Raw genomic sequence first — 10027 nt, forward strand, 5'->3', positions numbered from 1 at the left:
TGAACAGACCTGGGTGGTGCAAAGAAGAGAAAATGGGTGAACTACAGCAGTCTAACTCCTCCACCTTCAGCTCGTGGTTTCTTCAGTGTCCATTCAGTCTTCCTCTCCTCCATCAGTGTCAGGGCCCAGAGGAGGAAGACGTCTTTAATCTTCATACACTGCGGCTCATTCTCTCTGACAGCGGTTACCAGGGCAACGTCTTTCTCCTGGGTCCAAACGCCAAAGACTTTCATTTGTCAATCAAACTCTCTAACACCTCTCTCTCTCTCTCTCTCTCTCTCTCTCTCTCTCTCTCTCTCTCTCTCTCTCTCTCTCTCTCTCTCTCTCTGTGAGTCTGTCCAGGTTGAAATTACTGTTAAACTCAAAGAGACCAAATCAGATAAAATTGATAAACATGTAAAATCAGTAAATGTGGTTCAACTCCCTTTTTTGTTTTCATTTATATTATATAAATTACAAACATAGGAATTTTCACAGCATTTTAGTGTCAGGTAAAGGTAGGTCTTTCTGATTATGAACACCTAATTGTAGTTTGTAGTTATTGTAGATTTCTTATAAACATTTATTAAACTCTAAGGGATGCTGGAGCTTGGTCGACCAAACAGACACATTTAACATTTTCTTTTACAATACTTAAATAAATACTGTAGTTTATTTTCATCACACTTATAGAGAGAATCTGAACAAACATCAAACAATTCATTTCTGAGAATCATACATGTCACAAAATGTGATTGGATAAAAGAAAGGCCTGTGTTTGATTGGCTAGTAATGTGCTTCTCTTTACATACATTATGAATCTGCCCATCACAAACAGGAGGATCTGCTTAGTTGGAGGAGGTGTAAAACTGAGAGTAGAGCTCCTCCCTGAAAAACTTTCATATATATTTTCAAGTGAGAAAATTATAACTCACTTTGTAATCCACCAGCAAAATGTTCCTCTTCACTTTGGTGCTTGGGGTGCTGTTTCTACCAGAAGGCAAGTTTTTGATTACGATTAATATTATTCTAATATTTTATTATTTAGTATGGTTTTATTAAAGCAAGCTGTTCTCCTTCCTTCCCATTAAAAACTACAATAATAATCTAATTTCTGCTTTTCTTGCTAAACCTTTTAAACTTTTTCTTTCCATTCTTTTCACTGAAGCAAAGATTAGCTGCTTCCAGGGCGACTACTGCACTGTAAAATGTAAAAGTATATCTTACTCAAAAAGAAAAGTGACCTGAACTCATTCCAGCTTACTCTGTTGATTATACTAACTTAAACTTAGCAAAGACAACTTTCTACTGAGGCAAGTAATCAAACTCATCAGCAGCAAGTAACCCGAACTTGGAGTTATGAGTGAGCAAAACGCATCTGCATAACCAGCAGAAAACTCGGCATCATTCGGCAGCTCTCGTTGAACGCACATGCGCATTGGACACTGACGAGTGACGACGTGTTTGAAAGAAGCGCCAAACTGTCAACAATACGGCGGTTGCTGCAGCTAAGTTTTTCACGGTAAGTCCCACTGTTTTTTAGCAAACTTATATTCGTTATCTCGGCCGTATAATTCATCCGTAAGTCCAGGTTTTGAGGTTAACTTTATGTGTAATGATTTAGCGATGCCTGGGACTAACGTTAGTCGAAAATATCATGTTTATGTAGTGGCGACAAGATGGAGCGGCAGAGCAAAAAAGCTGTCCGGGGCGCAAAACAAAAAAAGGAAAAGGGATAAGGATAAAGATGTTGGCGGGTTAAAAAAGCCGCTGTACTGTTATAGAAGGCTTATGATGAGTAGACTGCCATAGGTAGTGGTAAAGAAAGAAATAGTACTAAGTTAGCTTAATTTGGAAAAAGCTTGGCTCTCTATTTCTTCCTATTTCCCGGGTCCTTCCAGCGAGGAGTGTGTGCCAATCAGGAGCAACATGCGTGATGACGTCACAGAGTTACAGCGTTTAATCTCACAACATGCAACGTATGAGTTAACAAGAAAACTGCAGAGTTACAGAGACATACATTCATTACCTGAGACAAAAGAATTAAAACAAAGACAGAGAAAGAAAAAGCAAAGACATGTCTTTGGAGAAGGCTGATTCCAGAACGGCAGGAAATAACAGCGATCTAAATTATTATTATCGTGTTCAATCTCTTTATAGTGGAGGCGTTTCTCTCCTTGTTAATGTATTCATTAAGGCGTACCCCTGGTTCGACCAACCAGGAGCTCTGTATGACCAATCAGACGCTACCTTGGACGCCAATAAAACTTAGAACTTCCCCTAATTTCACGCCAGAGATCAAAGGCCATTTGGTTTCCAGAAGAACAATGGAGCAAGCAGCTGCATCCTAGTCTTCTGGCTCTAACAGATACCTGTGAAATTCGGAGTGCCTCCCGGCCAAATCAAGTAATTTAGTTTAAGGAAAGATTATCTTCACAAACCTAATTCTGGTCTACTGCATTCAGCATTTTCCAAAGATTTAAGTCCTTGCTTTATCACATAAAATCCTGAACAGTTTTCTAATACTAAACAACACATTTTCATTGAAACAATTTCCATTTGATTCAGATATTATCATAGACAGTACAATTTTCAAATACATTCAGCATTCACCCTTCTAAACTTAGATAATGCACTTTAATTATAAACTTGCTATTAATACTTAGAAAACTGTTAGTGATCTCAACATTCTATGTTGCATTTTAGTTTAAACCCTGCCAGATGTGGTTCTAAAAAACCTTTGATGTTCTGTGAACCCAATCGGCTTCTGCCCTGCACTAGATGCTAATTTCGTGGCTTCCTGAGCCCTGATAAAGATCTCCTTTGATCTGCATCTAGTTCCTGACCTTCGACATTTACCCTGCTGGGTAATTTAACTGTAAATTCTTCACACAATTTCTGTTTAAAACAAATAAATTCATACAACATAGAATGTTCAAGATACCTTTTACACATGACATAAAATTAACTGTTTAAAGCATTAGAAATAATCATTTTTCTTAACAGTAGGACAGCTGTAAACTGTAGGAGAAGCAGCCATGATGAAGTGTTATGTTGATATGTAATTGTGGTGTTTATTGTTGTTAGGACTGCGAAGACCCAGACGTGTCTCACACCCCCATTGGGATCCTGACCATCATTCCTGAGGACAGGCAGGCCTCCACTGACTCACTGCACCTCCAGTCTTCAAGTACTGCCATCATTTTGGAAGGAAGTCTTGTCATGAATGATCTTGGGAATCTTCCACATGCCATGTGTTTGCTCTTTGGACTTATTTATTCTCTGAATTTGGAGTACCCTCAACAACTGAAGTACACCTTTGACTTCATCCAAAGGGTGCTTCTGTCACTTGGACATAAATCCCTAAAACCAAAAATACAATCACTCAAAAATCTTCTGATGCAATGAGTGAATGTGATGTGACATTATGGATCAACGTTGATACCTTTACCCTTATTGGAAAAGTGATTTTTATTTCTTGTTTGATTCTTTTTTGTTGGAGAGCATCATTGCATTTGCAGACTACTAAATGGTTTTATGTTAATGAGGAGAAACATTACTTCACTACTTCATTATTTACTTTATCAATGTTATGATAAATGTTAGGCTCTAGTATTGAGAATTGAGTTTTTGTTTCACACCAGTCAACAAAGACATTTAAGCAGGGATTCTCAAAGTTTTAAAGACTGAGGGCCATTTGAAGGATTCAATATTAGATTGAAGGCTACCCTAGAAAAAAAGTCATGTCATTTTTTTTCCCTAAAAAAGTCTATGGAAAACTTTGTTTCCAGGTTAGTGTGTATGTAACCACACTTGAGAACCTTGTATTTAAGGTAAACTTGTTTAATTATTAAACATTTTTCCATTCAAACTGTTGTCTGTTGGCTCTTCGTTCCAATAACTTAACACTTTTGGTTCATCTTACTTGAACATATCAAGGCAATTGGTTTCCTGATATTTTGCAAGTAATGTGAACTCTTAAAAGTGTAAGTATAACTTATTTTTATGAGTACTGCTTAATTGACATAACTCACAATTTGAAGTAGTCATAATTGACATTTTATAGTAAACTTTACTAATGATTTTGAGTTAACGGCACTCAGGTTTACTGCCTTTATCTGAGTGGTCTAAACATAGTTATTTTTAGCAATAACACCTTAAAATGAATTAGCTACTTTACTTGGAGATTTTGAGGCAATCGGTTTCCTAACTTTTTTAAAATAAAGTGAACTTATTGCATCTTACAGTGTGCAACAACGCCAGCAGCCCCAGCATCACCAGCAGCCCCAGTGGCATCAGCAGCACCAACGACACCAGTGGCGCCAGCATCACAAGCAGCCCCAGCATCACCACCGGCACCAGCATCACCACCGGCACCAGCAGCCCCAGTGGCATCAGCACCACCAACGGCACCAGTGGCACCAGCAACACCAGCGGCACCAGCATCACAAGCAGCCCCAGCATCACCACCGGCACCAGCAGCCCCAGTGGTATCAGCAGCACCAACAACACCAGTGACGCCAGCAGCGCCAGCATCACCAGCAGCCCCAGCAACACCAGCGGCACCAGTATCACCACCGGCACCAGCAGCCCCAGTGGCATCAGCACCACCAACGGCACCAGTGGCACCAGCATCACCAGCAGCCCCAGCATCACCTGGCACCAGCATCACCACCGGCACCAGCATCACCAGCGGCACCAGCATCACCAGCGGCACCAGCATCACCACCGGCACCAGCATCACCACCGGCACCAGCAGCACCAGAAGCCCCAGTGGCACCAGCAGCACCAGTGGCACCAGCAGCACCAGAAGCCCCAGTGGCACCAGCATCACCACCGGCACCAGCATCACCAGCGGCACCAGCACCACCACCGGCACCAGAGCCACCAGCATCACCAGTGGCACCAGCATCACCAGCAGCCCCAGCATCACCACCGGCACCAGCATCACCACCGGCACCAGCAGCCCCAGTGGCATCAGCAGCACCAACGACACCAGTGGCACCAGCATCACCAGCAGCCCCAGCATCACCAGCGGCACCAGCATCACCAGCGGCACCAGTATCACCACCGGCACCAGCGGCACCAGCATCACCACCGGCACCAGCATCACCACCGGCACCAGTGGCACCAGCATCACCAGTGGCACCAGCAGCACCAGCGGCACCAACGACACCAGCATCACCAACAACACCAGTGGCACCAGCATCACCAGCAGCACCAACGACACCAGCGGCACCAGCATCACCAGCATCACCAGCAGCGCCAGTATTGTCAGTCCCACCCTGCTGCTCCTGTTGGTCTCTCTGTTGTTTTCTAACTTATTTTCTTAGCTCACAGAAGCTACTGCATTGCTGCCATGTTTTCTTTTTAATCACAATTTATTTAATAAATGTGATAATTTTATTTGATTCTTTATTTTGGTTAGCTAAGCAACATTTTATAATCAACAACATCCTCTATACTTTGTTGTTCTATACAAAAAAAATCTTCCTCAATAAACAATTTTTTTTATTCTGGGTCCAGTACCTGTCTGATTCTAAATGTTTAGTTTTGAAAAAACAAAATGACTTGGTGTTATAGATGTGAAATAAAATTTTATTTTCTTTGTTTTAATATTAAAACTGTTTTTTGAATCAAATAAAAGTTAAAAGCTTTCAGAGCCCAAGATTGTAGAGTTTGACTGGAAATTAACCTACATGAATGTAAAATTCAACCTGGAGAAACTCATACAGAGAAAGTTGTCTTTCTTTCTTAGCTCATAGAAATAATTTCATTGCTACCCAGATTTCTCTTTATGCATAATTCATTTAATTAATTTGTTCTTGCTGAATAAATGCATTAAAAAAGTAATTTTGTGTATTTTTCTGATTCTAAATGTTTATTTTTTAAAACTGATGCAACTGAGGAACTTTGACTGAAATGATTTAAAAACATGAACTGAAAGGCTGTGGGTAAAAGGAGAGAGGGAATAAAATTAGGAGTGAGTGATGAATTTTTTTAAGATAACTGAATGGCTGTTGCCATATGCATAATTTGCTTTGGCAAAAAATACATGAGTCTCCTTTCACAAAATAAAGAGTTAAGAGTGAAATATCTTTTTCTACATAATCAGCTGTTCTCTGAGGTAAAGGTTTGAGTTTCATACCAATAGGACAATATTTGGAGAAAATAAACAGGGCAAGCAAATATCAGCAGGCTAATAATTTGCTTTGGCAAAAAATGCATCCTGCTGCTAACTTGGAGAAAATAAGAGTTAAGAGGGATTTCACCTTTTCTTCATAATCACACTTGTTCTCAGATCTTCTGCTAGAAGTTTCATATCAACAGGACAATAGATAGAAGATGCACATATTGGCAAGAACACAAATTAAAATGCATCCCCTCCTATATTAATAGACAGGACAGTTAAGGGTGATATCAAGTTTTCTACATAATGTTTTCTCATGCATTAACATATTATGGTGCTAAAAGAAAAACCAGGGTACAACATCAGAAAAGTATTTTGTACATATTTTTAAATATACGTTGTAGTGTATAAGTGTACCAAAAATGCATATTTAAAAAGAGCATTAGAAGCATGTTTATAAAATGTCTTTATTTTACAGTTACAGGTTTGATTGAGCAGAAATTGTGCATCATCTGGACATTTCCGAATCGTCCAGCGTTAACCCTTTACGATCTAAACTTCTCACCACTTTCAAATACAGAACGTTTTGCAGGTCCTGTGTTACAAACAGGACAAATTCATGTTATAAACCTTTGCAATCTCATTTCTTTTCTTTTAAAGTATATTTAAAATGTTTTAACTCTTCAGAACAGCAGTCAGTGGAAGACACTTCCTTATAACACAATGTTCTCTGATCTGTGCTAAAGTCTTTTCTTGGCTGAAATCTTTCTTTCTTCATGGCGTAAATTATTGTCAAACTTTGAGCGAACAAAGCAGAATTTCTTCCCCATCTTCTTGATCTCCTTTGCAAGTTTGACATCATTTTCTCTGAAGCGATCAGCTGAGACAATAATAAAGATGTCAAACTTCTTAAGTCCAACTTGATTCAAATACTGTTTAGCTGGAAACCTGGTGCTTCCGATTCCAGGAAGGTCACTGAAGATGACGCTGGGATAGTTTGGATGAGGATATTCTTTTACCTCTAATGTGGTTTCAACAACACCAGTAGGAGCAACATCTTCACTGTTGTCTTCTACCTTTCTGAAGGCTTTGAGAAAGAAGGATTTACCAGAGCTGGCCTCTCCAGTGATTGCTATGTTTAGCTCTTAATAACTATAAAGTTATTCAGTTGTTTCTTTCTTGCCCCCTCAAGACGAACTTGAATGTTTAATTTCCCTTATGAAAGAAGATGAGGTTGCTTGCAGTCTGTTTTGTAGCCAAGCAGATTGTCAAACTGTGTGAATGGAATGAAACCTCAGTGAGCAAAATGTCTCTGATCACAGTCAGGAGAAAGAGCCTGAAAACAGAAGAGTCAGAGAAACGTGACAAACCAGCCTTAAAAACTGGGAAGGATGAATGTTGGAAAGGAAACAGGTTGTTCCACTTACTATTGGAAACCACTGAGGGTGAGCAGAAGGCAACAACCATACAAAGAAATGACTAAAATTCACAACAAACCAACTCAACAAAAACTAAAGGGAGTGTGACAAGAAAAAATACTCTTTCTTTTGTCCTCTGCTTTGACCTTCTCCATGCATATACATAAACAACAAGGAGAAGGTTCTATCCAGTTTTCTGTTTTGAATTCACTTCTGTTTACAGCTTGTTATCAAATTACTTGACAACACTCAGATTACTTGTGTTGCATGACACTTACTTTGTGTTCATTTTCTCTATTTATTCCTCTGATCTGGTTTTTGTGGATACTGGGTTTTGTTTGGGGGAATCATGGATCATTCCAGTACGCTGTCTCCCATCCACGTACTAACCAGGCCCGATCCTGCTTAGTTTCCCAGATCAGATGTGTTCACGGTGGTATGACGACAAACGGTGAACCAACAGCGACACAATTTGTCTGTCACAAAGCAGCGATAGAAATGTGCTACGATAAGTGGTTGTTTCTTTTGATCATTTTCATCACGTAATCTTAGGGTCAAAGCTGAATGTGGCATTTTAACCTGATATAATGAAACACTTTGGGCTAAGCTGCTCCGTTTTAAACTACACACGGAACTAAACACTGGACGACGTGCAGAAATTCAACACAACGTGAATATTTTGGAAATTATTTCCGATATACCTTTTGCTAGACAGACTAAACCTTTATGGTGTGAGCAAATAATTGCAAACTCTAGACAAAAATATGAAAAACAATGTAAGGGAACCGCATAAAAATGAACATCTCGGCACAAACAACATATTTTACAGGTAATAGACAGACGTGAGCTTTTACCCACCAGCAGGGGGCACTAACCACTTTTACTTTGCATTTTCACACTTCTCTTATCTAAACATGCACAAAATACACACACACACACACACACACACACACACACACACACACACACACACACACACACACACACACACACACGCACACACCTTTTTACACATACTTCTGGTACATTTCGCTTCTATGTCATCTTTCATTCACCAACATTTTTAAGATGCTCTAAATCGAGGCATGTCTTCACCAAGCCAGCAAACCTCATCGTGGCATCATTGCCTCTCTCACAACGGAAGGGCCATGAGAAAATATTTAACTTTTAACTATTTAAAAGAATAATTGTTTTAACTCAATTTGCATCAAACAGTTTTAAAGAACTGAAATATGGAAGTTCACTATTCCTGTACTGTCACTTTCCGTAACAGCAGATGTGCGCAGACAAAACATTACCGGGGGAAATACGCAGGGTGAAAGTAAGCGGGTACGGTCGGGTTCTGCGTACTTCTAAAAGATTTGGACCAGGTACGCAGTACCTGCAAGAGAGGGGAGAGGCTGTCTGCTGTAAAAATCAGTGGGTGCAGCCGTGAGTGCACCCACTAATCAATCAGCTGTGACTGATTAGTTTTTCAATAATAATCTAAAACAGGGCTTAACCAGTTAATAAATAGCTTTTTTCCAATTTCACATTGTTTCTGAACTGTTCGAGCTTTGTTTGTTAGAGCAGGAATGCTCAATACTTCGATCATCAGGTGACGCTGACAGCAGCACGTCCTTCTCTGACTCTCTTAACAAAACCTTCATAACTTTATTAAAGAAATCAACAAAACGTGTTCCAGTTAATGACCCAACAAAAATAATAATCTCAGTAATCATTGTTTCAACAAGGTGTTGCGCAATTCTGTGCTTTTCGGCAGGGACGTGCAGAGGGGAGGCGAAGGGGGCTTGAGCCCCTGCCCCTTTATTATTGATGTAGTGCCCTTTTTCAGGTTTTTATTATTATTATTGCTTTTTTCATCTGTGTGTCAGGAGGCCTGCTTGTGCCCCTCTTCAATAATATTTAGCTAAATATAATAATTTAGCAAAATAAACTAGTCTGGCTGCCCTCAGTCTAAAAATGACTCTCAGAGCCTCTATGTTGTTCAGACACCGGGTCCATGGTGAGGAGGAGGAGGATCTGTGTCCTCTAACTATCAAATTATGGGCAAGAACATTTTTTCATACACTGGTTTGTGAATAAAAACATAGGTCTGATGTTGACGTTAGAAAAACAGTTTCTATTTTCATAATTGTCCTTGCAATAGCGGTAAAAAAATAAAATAAAATAAAAAAACGCCTCACCCCTAAACACAGAAATATAATTTATATATATGTCATAATTTTGTCATAGTACCCCAAGAATTTAAAAATACATATGTATTTGTTCTGGGAAAGTACCATGTTAGTTAATAAAAAGTGTACTATTTTATTTATTCATTATACAAATACTCTAGTGTTTTTTCATTCCTTTGCCAAACTGCAACTGAGGTATTTTAATGTTAACGTTTTGTTAATGTTGTCTATTTATCTAGAAATGTGTTGCGATTCTAGCCGGTTGTCATTTTGGGAGCAAAAATAAGTCTGGCAGATTTAGATATGACATTATTTTACATTCA

Source organism: Gambusia affinis, linkage group LG02 (genome assembly GCF_019740435.1).
Source record: "Gambusia affinis linkage group LG02, SWU_Gaff_1.0, whole genome shotgun sequence".
Lineage (NCBI taxonomy): Eukaryota > Metazoa > Chordata > Actinopteri > Cyprinodontiformes > Poeciliidae > Gambusia > Gambusia affinis.